We start from the raw sequence: 14,541 nt of genomic DNA on the forward strand, positions 1-14,541 counted from the left end.
CTGAATGTTAGCTACCTACCTACTGGGAGACTAGCTGACTGAATGTTCGCTACCTACGGGGAGACTAGCTGACTGAATGCTAGCTACCTAACTACTGGGAGGCTAGCTGACTGAATGCTAGCTACCTACGGGGAGACTGGCTGACTGAATGCTAGCTACCTACCTACAGGCAGGCTAGCTGACTGAATGCTAGCTACCTACCTACGGGGAGACTAGCTGACTGAATGTTAGCTACCTACCTACGGGGAGACTAGCTGACTGAATGTTAGCTACCTACCTACGGGGAGACTAGCTGACTGAATGTTAGCTACCTACCTACGGGGAGACTAGCTGACTGAATGTTAGCTACCTACGGGGAGGCTAGCTGACTGAATGCTAGCTACCTACCTACGGGGAGACTAGCTGACTGAATGTTAGCTACCTACCTACGGGGAGGCTAGCTGACTGAATGCTAGCTACCTACCTACGGGGAGACTAGCTGACTGAATGCTAGCTACCTACCTACGGGGAGACTAGCTGACTGAATGCTAGCTACCTACCTACGGGGAGACTAGCTGACTGAATGCTAGCTACCTACCTACGGGGAGGCTAGCTGACTGAATGCTAGCTACCTACCTACGGGGAGACTAGCTGACTGAATGCTAGCTACCTATCTACGGGGAGACTAGCTGACTGAATGCTAGCTACCTACCTACGGGGAGACTAGCTGACTGAATGTTAGCTACCTCTCTACGGGGAGACTAGCTGACTGAATGTTAGCTACCTACCTACGGGGAGACTAGCTGACTGAATGTTAGCTACCTACCTACGGGGAGACTAGCTGACTGAATGTTAGCTACCTACGGGGAGGCTAATAGCTGACTGATGCTAGCTACTACCTACGGGGAGACTAGCTGACTGAATGTTAGCTACCTACCTACGGGGAGGCTAGCTGACTGAATGCTAGCTACCTACCTAGGGGAGACTAGCTGACTGAATGCTAGCTACCTACCTACGGGGAGACTAGCTGACTGAATGCTAGCTACCTACCTACGGGGAGGCTAGCTGACTGAATGCTAGCTACCTACCTACGGGGAGACTAGCTGACTGAATGTTAGCTACCTACCTACGGGAAGGCTAGCTGACTGAATGCTAGCTACCTACCTACGGGGAGACTAGCTGACTGAATGCTAGCTACCTACCTACGGGGAGACTAGCTGACTGAATGCTAGCTACCTACCTACGGGGAGACTAGCTGACTGAATGCTAGCTACCTACTAGGGGAGACTAGCTGACTGAATGCTAGCTACCTACCTACGGGGAGGCTAGCTGACTGAATGCTAGCTACCTACCTACGGGGAGGCTAGCTGACTGAATGCTAGCTACCTACCTACGGGGAGACTAGCTGACTGAATGTTAGCTACCTACCTACGGGGAGGCTAGCTGACTGAATGCTAGCTACCTACCTACGGGAGACTAGCTGACTGAATGCTAGCTACCTACCTACGGGGAGACTAGCTGACCTGAAATGTTAGCTACCTACCTACGTGGAAGCTAGCTGACTGCATGCTACGTACCTACCTACGGGAGACTAGCTGACTGAATGTTAGCTACCTACCTACGGGGAGGCTAGCTGCTGAATGCTAGCTACCTACCTACGGGGAGACTAGCTGACTGAATGCTAGCTACCTACCTAGCGGGAGACTAGCTGACTGAATGCTAGCTACCTAACTACGGGGAGACTAGCTGACTGAATGTCTAGCTACCTACCTACGGGGAGACTAGGCTGACTGAATGCTAGCTACCTACCTACGGGGAGGCTAGCTGACTGAATGCTAGCTACCTACCTACGGGGAGCTAGCTGACTGAATGCTAGCTACCTATCTACGGGGAGACTAGCTGACTGAATGCTAGCTACCTACCTACGGGGAACTAGTTGACGATATGCTAGCTACCTACCTACGGGGAGGCTAGCTGACTGAATGCTAGCTACCTACCTACGGGGAGACTAGCTGACTGAATGTTAGCTACCTACCTAAGGGGAGACTAGCTGACTGAATGTTAGCTACCTACATACGGGGAGCCTTTCTGATGCAATAGAACCAATGGAATAGTCCCAAAACTGCAAACACCACCCATCTGGCACTGGCGCAGGCTCAATTTCAGTTGCTAATTCTAATGTTAAACTGTTACAGATTGTTATTTTAGTGGAAATGAGTAGACACGGGCCAACATGAATCCAGGGACAAATAAAGAGGTGTGAAGTCCAAGACTGTTATTCTGTCCATTAATGTCTTCATTAGAGAGGGCTGCACCTTTAATAGTGAATACATCTTTAATAAACTCTTATCCAAAGTGTCAGACTGTGGGAAGATAGATTTTTCTTAACTTTTTCTAATCAAATGTGTCTGCTCTGCCAGCTCTCTCTGTGTGTGTGTGTGGTGTGTGTTGTGGTGTGTGTGTGTGTGTGTGTGTGTATGTGTGTGTGTGTGTGTGTGTGTGTGTGTGTGTGTGTGTGTGTATATATATATATATATACACACACCAGGGTTGCCCAACTGGCGGCTCACTTTTTGTTGTTGTTGGACATAAAAGACTGTAAAAACACCAGCAAATCAGCTCCAAGTGATTTGAATTTTGAAAATCTGTTCCAAAGTATTCCCACGCATAATAGAGAGATAAACACTGATTATACCAATCATTAAGAACACCTTCCTAATATTGATTTGCCCTTTTGCCCTCAGAAAAGCCTTAATTGGTCGAAGCATGGACTCTACAAGGTGTCGAAAGCATTCCACAGGGATACTGGCCCATGTTGACTCCAATGCTTCCCACAGCTGTGTCACAGTTGGCTGGATGTCCTTTGGGTGGTGGACCATTCTTGATACACACAGGAAACTGTTGAGCGTAAAATACCCAGCAACATTGCAGTTCTTGACACAAACCAGTGCGCCTGGCACCTACTACCATACCCCGTTCAAAGGCACTTCCATTTTTTGTCTTGCCCATTCAGCCTCTGAATGACACACATACACAATCCATGTCTCAATTGTCTCAAGACTTAAAAATCCTCCCTTTCATCTACACTGATTGAAGTGGATTTAACATCAATAAGGGATCATAGCTTTCACCTGGATTCACCTGGTCAGTCTATGTCATGGAAAGAGCAGGTGTCCGTAATGTTTTGTATACTCAGTGTATGTGATCATATACGTATAAATGTACGCAAGGTTTGAAATTATTAAGTTTTAGTCTAATATTATATCTGTTTGGGCTTCTTGCGGTCAATTTCCAGTCTATTATTTGTAATTAAGTTCCGGCCCCCTGACCATCCGCTCAAGAAAAAAATCATCCCTCGGCTGAATTTAGTTGATGATCCCACTCACTCCAGCTGGGAATGTTTGAGTTTTCCAGACTCCAATCTGGGATTTTGGTTTTGCTGGTGGTGGAGTAGGAGAGGGGGAAAGGGAGGGATGAGGAGAAGGAGAGGGGAAAAGGGAAAAAGAAGGAGGGGAGGAGCAGACAGCTATCTGGTATGCCTTCACCTTGAATGCTCTTGACCGTTCTCTCTCTCTCTATTTCCCTCGACCTCCCCCTTTCATGAAATGGAAAAAAAAGCACATCCCTCATCTGACACACCCAGTATAACACTAACCCTCCCCTGACACTCCAGTCTAAACTAACCCTCCCTGACACTCCAGTCTAACACTAACCCTCCCCTGACACTCCAGTCTAACACTAACCCTCCCCTGACACTCCAGTCTAACACTAACCCTCCCCTGACATTCCAGTCTAACACTAACCCTCCCCTGACACTCCAGTCTAAACTAACCCTCCCTGATACTCCAGTCTAACACTAACCCTCCCCTGACACTCCAGTCTAACACTTCCCTGACACTCCAGTCTAACACTAACCCTCCCCTGACACTCCAGTCTAACACTAACCCTCCCCTGACACTGCAGTCATCTAACACTAACCTCCCTCCCTGATACTCCAGTCTAACACTAACCCTCCCTGACACTCCAGTCTAACACTAACCCTCCCCTGACACTCCAGTCTAAACTATCCCTCCCCTGCACACTCAGTCTAACACGTAACCCTCCCACTGACACTCCTAGTACTAACACTTCCCTGACACTCCAGTCCTAACACTACCCTCCCTGACACTCCAGTCTAACACTAACCCTCCCCTGACACTCACCAGTCTAACACTAACCCTCCCTGACACTCCAGTCCTATAACACTAACCCTCCCCTGACACTCCGTCTACCACTTCCCTGACACTCAGCCTCCTAACACTTCCCTGACCCTCCAGTCCTAACCTAACCCTCCCCTGGACACCTCCAGTCTAACACTAACCCTCCCCTGACACTCCAGTCTAACACTAAACCCTCCCCTGACACTCCAGCTCTAACACTAACCCTTCCCTGACACTCCAGTCTAACACTAACCCTCCCCTGACACACTCCAGTCTAACCCCCAGCTAACCTCCCCTTACACTCCAGTCTAACACTAACCCTCCCATGACACTTCCAGTCTAACACTAACCCTCCCTGACACTCCAATCTAACAATAACCCTCCCCTGACACTCCAGTCTAAAACTTCCCTGACACTCCAGTCTAACAATAGTCCTCCCCTGACACTCCAGTCTAACACTAACCCTTCCCTGACACCTCAGTCTAACCCTCCCCTGACACTCCAGTCTAACACTTCCCTGACACTCCAGTCTAACAATAGTCCTCCCTGACACTGCAATCTAACACTAACCCTCCCTGACACTCCAGTCTAACAATAACCCTCCCCTGACACTCCAGTCTAACAGTAACCCTCCCCTCACACCCTCAGTCTAACACTAACCCTCCCCTGACACTCCAGTTTAACACTAACCCCCCCCTGACACTCCAGTATAACACTTCCCTGACACTCCAGTCTAACACTAACCCTCCCCTGACACTCCAGTCTAACAATAATCCTCCCCTGACACTCCAGTCTAACACTTCCCTGACACTCCAGTCTAACACTAACCCTCCCTGACACTCCAGTCTAACACTAACCCTCCCCTGACACTCCAGTCTAACACTAACCCTCCCCTGACACTCCAGTCTAACACTAACCCTCCCCTGACACTCCAGTCTAACACTAACCCTCCCCTGACACTCCAGTCTAACACTAACCCTCCCCTGACACTCCAGTCTAACACTAACCCTCCCCTGACACTCCAGTCTAACACTAACCCTTCCCTGACACTCCAGTCTAACACTAACCCTCCCCTGACACTCCAGTCTAACACTAACCCTCCCCTGACACTCCAGTCTAACACTAACCCTCCCCTGACACTCCAATCTAACAATAACCCTCCCCTGACACTCCAGTCTAAAACTTCCCTGACACTCCAGTCTAACAATAGTCCTCCCCTGACACTCCAGTCTAACACTAACCCTTCCCTGACACCTCAGTCTAACCCTCCCCTGACACTCCAGTCTAACACTTCCCTGACACTCCAGTCTAACAATAGTCCTCCCCTGACACTGCAATCTAACACTAACCCTCCCTGACACTCCAGTCTAACAATAACCCTCCCCTGACACTCCAGTCTAACAGTAACCCTCCCCTGACACTCCAGTCTAACACTAACCCTCCCCTGACACTCCAGTTTAACACTAACCCCCCCCTGACACTCCAGTATAACACTTCCCTGACACTCCAGTCTAACACTAACCCTCCCCTGACACTCCAGTCTAACAATAATCCTCCCCTGACACTCCAGTCTAACACTAACCCTCCCCTGACACTCCAGTCTAACAATAATCCTCCCCTGACACTCCAGTCTAACACTAACCCTCCCCTGACACTCCAGTCTAACACTAACCCTCCCCTGACACTCCAGTCTAACACTAACCCTCCCTGACACTCCAGTCTAACACTAACCCTCCCTGACACTCCAGTCTAACACTAACCCTCCCTGACACTCCAGTCTAACACTAACCCTCCCCTGACACTCCAGTCTAACACTAATCCTCCCCTGACACTCCAGTCTAACAATAATCCTCCCCTGACACTCCAGTCTAACAATAATCCTCCCCTGACACTCTAGTCTACATTTTAGTCATTTTTTTACATTTTAGTCATTTTAGCAGACGCTCTTATCCAGAGCGACTCTTACAGTAGTGAATGCATACATTTCATACAATTTCATACATATCATACATTTTTTTTTTTTTTTTTCTGTGCTGGCCCCCCGTGGGAATCGAACCCACAACCCTGGTGTTGTAAACACCATGCTCTACCAACTGAGCTACAGGGAAGGCTTAACAATAATCCTCCCCTGACAGTCTGACACTTTTTCACCACTCCTTTCTTTCTCTCTCAGTCTGTGTTTTTTCTCATGCAGGGTTCTCTCTGGTCCCACACAGAGAGACGTGAAGATGAACCATCTCCGTGTGCCAGGTTTTGTTCTCACACTGTATATGTCTAGTGTGTGTGTGTGTGTGTGTGTGTGTGTGTGTGTGCGTGCGTGTGTGTGTGTGTGTGCCTGTAATGTTTACCATTCTCCCAGTTGTGTGTGAGTTTATGTCGTATCCAGGCATCCACCCCCCTACACACACACTCACAGCAGAATCATAACTAACAGTATGGGTTCTCCAACAGTGACTCTTTGACAGATTTAAGTAAATAGCAGCAAACAAGCGATTATTTTTGGCAGGCCGGGCCCCAGTCCATTCCAAGAACTGGGGAGGTCCGGTGGGAATTGAGAGGGAGAAGAAATCACACAAACAGATGTGATTAAAGTCAATATCATATGATGTCATTATTCAGGACTAAAAAGATAAAGGATCATTCACCACAAACTCTGTCTGTCTCTCTGTTTCTCTTTCTATCTCTCTTCTCCTTGTTCTCTTTCTCTGTCTGTCTCTCTGTTTCTCTTTCTCTCTCTCTTCTCCTTGTTCTTTGTCTCTGTCTGCCTCTCTGTTTCTATCTCTCTTCTCCTTGTTCTCTTTCTCTCTTTGTTTTCCTACACTATAATTCTCTATTTTACCCTCATCCGCCCCCTGTCTGTCTTTTCCCATCAGAATTGCAAAACAGTTAAAGTTGAGAACAGAAAGGAGGAGTCTCAGAGGACGTGTCAGTCTGGACATCTTGGGGAATGAGAGGGGAGACAGAGGAGGTTGACATAACACTGTCTATGTTGGACTGGCCGCAACATTAATACACACATACGTATGCAAGCCCACTCATGCTCTCACACACACACCCACACTCTCTCTCTCGCTCTCTCTCATACAGTACACACACACACACACACACACACACACACACACACACACACACACAACACACACACACACACACACACACACATACCCACTCATGCTCTCACACACACGCACACCACACTCTCTCTCTCTCATACAGTACACACTCTCTCACACACACACACACTTTCTCTCTCTCTCTCTCACACACATGAAACAGTGCGGTGCAGAAGTGCATCAGTTTGGGTGCTGCGTAGCGGCGACCTGCAGCTGACACGCTCAACTTTTGACTCGACCTAAGTGGATTTGTAATCCCCAGTGGATTTAAAGTGTGTTTACTGTCACAGCTGAGCGTGTGTATGTGTATACTATGTGTGTGTATACTATGTGTGTGTGTATACTATGTGTGTGTGTGTGTGTGTGTGTGTGTGTGTGTGTGTGTGTGTGTGTGTGTGTGTGTGTGTGTGTGTGGGTGGGTGTGCTTGTTTCCATTCATCCTTCACTGGATTCTCCCTATATCCTCCTATATAGTATAGCCACATCAACAACACATTGCCCATACTTGGCCATTGCCACCAACATGGCTCTAGTGTGGCATGAGGGTTGGGTTCAATGAGTTGGATGGGTTGGAGGATGCTTTGGCCGTTGAACCTCCCCCGCTGAGCCTCTGACCTCTGACCCCGGCCAGGCTAAGCCGCTTTGGGACTGAACCAGGGCTGATACTGTCATCAGTCCATTAGTCTGCCTCTCAACTTGCACCCTATTCCCTATGTAGTGCACTACTTTTGACCAGAGCCCATAGGGTCATTTGATCAGAGCCCCATCAAAAGTAGTGCACTATATAGGGAATAGGGTGCCAGTTGGGACACATTCATGCTAATATGGTCTTGATGGGGCGGGAGTTAGGGAGTTAGCCAAGGATAAAGAGTATGTGTGTATATGTGTGTGTGTGTGTGTGTATGTGTGTGTGTGACAGACAGAAGTGAGGGCATTAGGGGTTAAACAGAGATCAGAGATCCTGCGGGGTAATGGCATGATAAAGATAGTGTTGTATTTCATTCTATGGGTGATGTAACCCTGCTCTGTTAAGGACAGGCAGCAGAGTTGTAATAAACTGTTGGTGGTGTTAGCGTGGGCCTGTGCACTCAAAAGCCTCACAGAGTGACTATGAAGTTGAATGCTCTTTCCTATGCTGCTAACACAGTTACAGTAGCTATTAGCTCGGCCACCTGCACTCAGTAAGTACGTACAGCTTCACTGACGTTGAGAAGACAAATGCTTTGAAGACTAATAGTGGGCTAGGACTTTTTTTGGTTGACAACATTTGTATTTATTTTGTCATGCCTTCGTTGGCGGCGGTTACAGGTACAATACCACCATTCATATAATTTAATATTAAGAAGAAGAAGAGGTAGAATAAAACAATTTAAATAAAAGAACCCTCCCATACCACCCCCCCAGCAACCAGAGAAAACCCTCCCATTCCACCCCCCAGCAACCAGAGAAAACACTCCCATACCACCCCCCAGCACCCAGAGAAAACCCTCCCATTCCACCCCCCAGCAACCAGAGAAAACACTCCCATACCACCCCCCAGCAACCAGAGAAAACCCTCCCATTCCACCCTCCAGCAACCAGAGAAACCCTCCCCATACCACCCCCCAGCAACCAGAGAAAACCCTCCCATTTCACCCCCCCAGCAACCAGAGAAAACCCTCCCATACCACCCCCCAGCAACCAGAGAAAACCCTCCCATTCCACCCCCCAGCAACCAGAGAAAACACTCCCATACCACCCCCCAGCAACCAGAGAAAACCCTCCCATTCCACCCCCCCAGCAACCAGAGAAACCCTCCCATTCCACCCCCCCCAGCAACCAGAGAAAACCCTCCATTCCATCCCCCCAGCAACCAGAGAAAACCCTCCCATTCCACCCCCCCAGCAACCAGAGAAACCCTCCCATACCACCCCCCCAACGACCAGAGAAAACCCTCCCATTCCACCCCCCCCCCCCAGCAACCAGAGAAAACCATCCCATTCCACCCCCCCAGCAACCAGAGAAAACCCTCCCATTCCACCCCCCAGCAACCAGAGAAAACCCTCCCATACCACCCCCCCAGCGACCAGAGAAAACCCCTCCCATACCACCCCCCCAGCAACCAGAGAAAACCCTCCCATTCCACCCCCCCAGCAACCAGAGAAAACCCTCCCATTCCACCCCCCCAGCGACCAGAGAAACCCTTCCATACCACCCCCCCCAGCGACCAGAGAAACCCTGCCATACCACCCCCCCCAGCGACCAGAGAAAACCCTCCCATACCACCCCCCCCAGCGACCAGAGAAACCCTGCCATACCACCCCCCCAGCGACCAGAGAAAACCCTCCCATACCACCCCCCCAGCGACCAGAGAAACCCTGCCATACCACCCCCCCAGCGACCAGAGAAAACCCTCCCATACCACCCCCCCAGCGACCAGAGAAACCCTGCCATACCACCCCCCCAGCGACCAGAGAAACCCTGCCATACCACCCCCCCAGCGACCAGAGAAAACCCTCCCATACCACCCCCCCAGCGACCAGAGAAACCCTGCCATACCACCCATCATTCTTAGTGGACTAGGTCTTGAATTTAAATGCTACCGAGCTGTAGAGTGTAGTGCCACCACTGAGGGGCCTCAGGGGCCACATTAAGTAGATAGACAGTCCTATAAAGAAGCCCTAACTGTCAACTGACACACACTGCTTACTGCCTTAATGGAGGGAGTCAGGCAGGTCGGCCAAACCACAGCCTCTAGACAGAGACTGGCAGGCTAGAATTATGGTAGAGAAGACACTGTTTAAAGATGCGGTGTGTGTGTGTGTGTGTGTGTGTGTGTGTGTGTGTGTGTGTGTGTGTGTGTGTGTGTGTGTGTGTGTGTGTGTGTGTGTGTCTCTCTCTCTGTGCCTTGCCCCAGCTGTGCCTTGCCCCAGCTCACACAACACCTGCTGTGCTGCACTGAGTGTGTGGCTGTTTTTGGCTGGTCACAAGAAAGAGGTTGATTTCAGACATCTTGAGAAGGTGCTGAGGACATTGATAAACGCATTCGTCGATGCTCAAAACACCATGTCCAGAGTCTCAGAGCCAGACTGCTGCTAAGACCACTGGCCACGGCAGTTCCCAGTTCTCTAGCAAGCAGGGAGAGTAGTTGATGATACTTAATGGAAACAGAACATAGTTTTTCATCATTTGGTTTTAAGACTTCCCCAAACCATTGCACCAGCTACTCAGAATGAATACCTGAACTTAACCCTATCGGTTGTTTCTGTTTTAACCTTGTAACCAAGCGGAATCCACTTTCATCCAATTACGGCAAATCTTACAGTGAAACTATATGATCAGTTACATATCGATAAAGTTCCATATCAGGATATCCTTTTTTTTTTTGTTTAACAATACATCGTATCGTTTAGTTGGCTGTACCTGCCCCATTTTGTTTCCATGACTGATCAAAACTCCTTTTTTAATGTCTCTCTTGTCCCTCTGCAGCAGACATGGTGAGCAATATGTCTGGAACATCGAATCACGATGCATATAGAATCATGAGAACCACAATAAATATTGAATCGGCACTTAAGTATAGTGATAATATCGTATCGTGAGGTCCCTGGCAATTCCCAGCCCTATGAGGGAGGTGACAGGGTACACTCTTCAAATCACCACCACACACACACACACACACACACACACACACACACACACACACACACACACACACACACACACACACAGACACACGTATGCTGTGCACAAACACATGCTTGACACAGACATTTGCCCCACACACAAACACTGCTGAGGCCATAACATACATGTGGGAAACATGAGAGCACATGACAGCGACTACACCAACTAACCAAAGCAGCCCATGTTTCTGTCCCCTCATGTTACCACGCTAGAGAACACCAAAAGAGGCATCAGGCACTAAGTGTGTGTTGACCTGACCTTAGGAAGCCACAGTTAGCGAGGGACTGCTCTGTGTGTGTGTGTGTGTGTGTGTGTGTGTGTGTGTGTGTGTGTGTGTGTGTGTGTGTGTGTGTGTGTGTGTGTGTGTGTGTGTGTGTGTTCCGACCTCTGTATGTGCTCACGTGTGGCTGTGTTTAACCCTTTTACGTAACAGCCAAGGTCCTTGAGTTCAGTTGAATTTAAAGACAGAGAGAGGAGAGAGGGAAAAAGGAGGTAGGGAAGAGGAGAACGAGAGAATGCTGCCAAAAAAGAGAGATGAGCTGTAAAGATGGTGTGTGTGTGTGTGTGTGTGTGTGTGTGTGTGTGTGTGTGTGTGTGTGTGTGTGTGTGTGTGTGTGTGTGTGTGTGTGTGTGTGTGTGTGTATGGTGTCAGACAGGGAGGAATCTGCAGTACTTGATCTGCTGTGCTGCTCCCCACATCAAACACCAGCTGAGCCTCTCAGTTAGTCTGAGCCCTGACCCCTGACCCCTGAACCCTCGCCTGCTCCAGCCACCCCAGAGACAAGCCTCTTCACAGAGAGAGGGAAGGAAGGAAGGAAGGAAGGAAGGAAGGAAGGAAGGAAGGAAGGAAGGAAGGAAGGAAGGAAGGAAGGAAGGAAGGAAGGAGAGGGGGTATATATTGTGTTCCTTTAAATTCAGCCTGCTGCCACTGCCCCTGGTACACAGTACAGTAGACTTATGCAGCCATGAAACGAAAGAAAATAAAACATATTGGCTGTTATACACATCCTACATGTAGCGATGTAGAGTACTTTACACACAACCGTAGGATATTCCTCACCTAACTGTATGACAAAGACACCCAGCTAAAACCTCATACACACACCCTCATCCCTTCATTCCCCATCCCCCGGTACCTGTCCAAAACCCTGCTGTTTCACAGCTTCACTCCCTGAATGCTAAATCGATAACTTATGCGCTGACTGATTCTCATTTAGTCTTTGGCATTAACATTAAGGACGAATGGAACATTTTCTTGGCCCCAGAACATGGATTTTTTATTTGCATTTTAGGTGATTTCTTTTTCTTAAAGGTGGTCTTTCTTACATTTCAATGCATCATATTTTTAGCTGGCGGATATAAGTCCTTGACAAAACATCAAAGAGAGAGTGTGTGTGGACTGTGTATGAGTCACTGTAAACGTGGATGAGAGAGTGAGTGTGTGTGAGCTCGACTGTATGTGTGTGTGTGTGTGTGTGTGTGTGTGTGTGTGTGTGTGTGTGTGTGTGTGTGTGTGTGTGTGTGTGTGTGTGTGTGTGTGTCCACAGTGAGTAATCATGGCAGCAGAAAACTACTGTCATTAAAAGGTCTTTAAGTGTGAACCCCAGAGACCATTGTTCTCTGCTGTCAACTCAACTTATCAAAAATTATTATGGGTCAATGTGTTGACAGTATGCATCTGTGTGTGTGTGTGCACGTGTGAGTGTGTGCGTCTCTGAGTGTGTGTTTGGTGCGCACGTTTTGTGTATGTGTGAGAACACACATTTTGTGCATGTGCGTGTGTGTGTCTCTCTCAGTGTGTGTGAGTGTATAAAGCGGCCCTTGACAGCCATTGGGGGCGGCGGTGGCTGGGCCGGTGTGTTTGCGTTGGCAACGGTTCAGCATTCCACATTCCTCTGTGATATTCAGTACTGTGACCTCAGAAAACCTTCCCTGTAGAGGAGCTCCCTCTCTCTCTATCCATCTATCTCTTTCTCCCACTCTCTCTATCCCTCCATCTCTTTCTCCCTCTCTCTCTATCCATCTCTCTTTCTCCCCACTCTCTCTATCCCTCCATCTCTTTCTCCCTCTCTCTCTATCCATCTCTCTTTCTCCCACTCTCTCTATCCCTCCATATCTTTCTCCCTCTCTCTATCTCTTTCTCTCTCTCTCTATCCACCCATCTCTTTCTCCCTCTCTCTCTATCCATCTATCTCATTCTCCCTCTCTCTCTATCATCCATCCATCTCTTTCTCCCCGCTCTCTATCCCTCCATCTCTTTCTCCCTCTCTCTCTATCCCTCCATCTCTTTCTCTCTCTCTCTCTCTCCCTCTATCCCTCTCTCTTTCTCCCGCTCTCTATCCCTCCATCTCTTTCTCTCTCTCTCTATCCCTCCACCTCTTCTCTTTCTCTCTCTCTCTCTCTCTCTCTCTCTCCATCTCTCTCTCTCTCTCTCTCTCTCTTTCTCCCTCTCCCTCTATCCCTCCATCTCTTTCTCTCTCTCTCTCTCTCCCTCTATCCCTCTCTCTTTCTCCCGCTCTCTATCCCTCCATCTCTTTCTCCCGCTCTCTCTCTCTCTCTCTCTCTCTCTCTCTTTCTCCGGCTCTCTCTCTATCCCTCTCTCTTTCTCTCTTGCTCTCTCCCTCTATCACTCCTCCTTCCTTTCATATCACAAATACAGTGATAATCTCACATTCCCTCTCTCCTCCCTCTTCATTTCTACTTTCCTTCTCTTTGCCTTTCAGAGTTTAAGGGTCTCTTGTTAAACTTGAGGATACAGTAACTCCTGTCACATTACTCGTAGAATTCCCTTTACATTGTGTTTCTGCAACAACCATCCCAGCACTCAGAGAGAATCTAACCAGTGTTTTTCACAAGGTGCATCTCTCTCTCTCTCGACTTTCAGAAGACTAGCTGAATAGGCACAAAACTCTCTCTCTCTTGCTCTCTCTCGCTCTATGTCAGCTTACTCCCCCTCTTCTCTAGACCACGCCTCTCTCTCCCTCAACACAGTTCACCTGAGGTGACCCCACACCCTGGAGAGAGAGAGTAAATGTATGAGAGAAATAATGAGATTGAAAGAAAAGGAGAGAAAGCAAAGAAAAAGGTAGATGGAAAGTAGAGAAGAGACAAACAGAAACACCTGGGGTCTTTCTTTTATTTCCCCCCCCAAACAAACCCACTGACCTATTACAATAGATTGTTTATAGATACTAGCCTACTAAACTAGGCTATATAGGTTTAGTCTCTGCTGCTCCCCATACTGGAACTAACCGTACGGAGTCTACAACCCATTCTAACCCACTGCGACGTCACACAGCCTAGTGTACGGGGTTATCTGAGGACTCAGGGTGGAGCAGGGCTGTTATCCACCAGTCCTTTCCCCTATCTCAAGTGGCCCTTTTCATGGCTTGATTGTACAGCAATAAACACAAGAAACCACTACAACCATCCATATGAACAGATAGAGAGTCAATGACGGAGGAAATGGAAGTCATTAAGTCAATGGACAAAGTTAATATGTTGTAGAGTATCAATGTGTAACCTATTGGTTTTAGGTCCAGCCTAACTCGCCTTGAACTCTCTTGATTTGTTCTGAGAGTGAA

The 14,541-nt window shown here is 48.4% G+C and overlaps 1 protein-coding gene and 1 long non-coding RNA gene across 15 annotated transcripts in view; both read right to left on the bottom strand.

Annotated features, from left to right (window-relative positions):
* The window catches only part of LOC115177605 (nuclear factor 1 X-type), a 145,231-nt gene that overhangs the window by 56,798 nt on the left and 73,892 nt on the right, over positions 1-14,541 (bottom strand). The gene's annotated exons all lie outside the window — the stretch shown is intronic.
* Positions 261-2,120, bottom strand: LOC115177608 (uncharacterized). 2 transcript variants are annotated; one of them, XR_003872440.1, is made up of 3 exons: positions 1,973-2,120; positions 688-839; positions 261-349 (listed from the first exon to the last, which is right to left on the bottom strand). It is a non-coding gene; the product is annotated as an uncharacterized LOC115177608 (long non-coding RNA). The 2 variants fall into 2 exon arrangements; XR_003872441.1 differs by lacking the exon at positions 1,973-2,120 and adding an exon at positions 1,216-1,229.

The sequence above is a fragment of the Salmo trutta genome, chromosome 38 (assembly GCF_901001165.1).
Source record: "Salmo trutta chromosome 38, fSalTru1.1, whole genome shotgun sequence".
In the NCBI taxonomy this organism is placed as follows: domain Eukaryota; kingdom Metazoa; phylum Chordata; class Actinopteri; order Salmoniformes; family Salmonidae; genus Salmo; species Salmo trutta.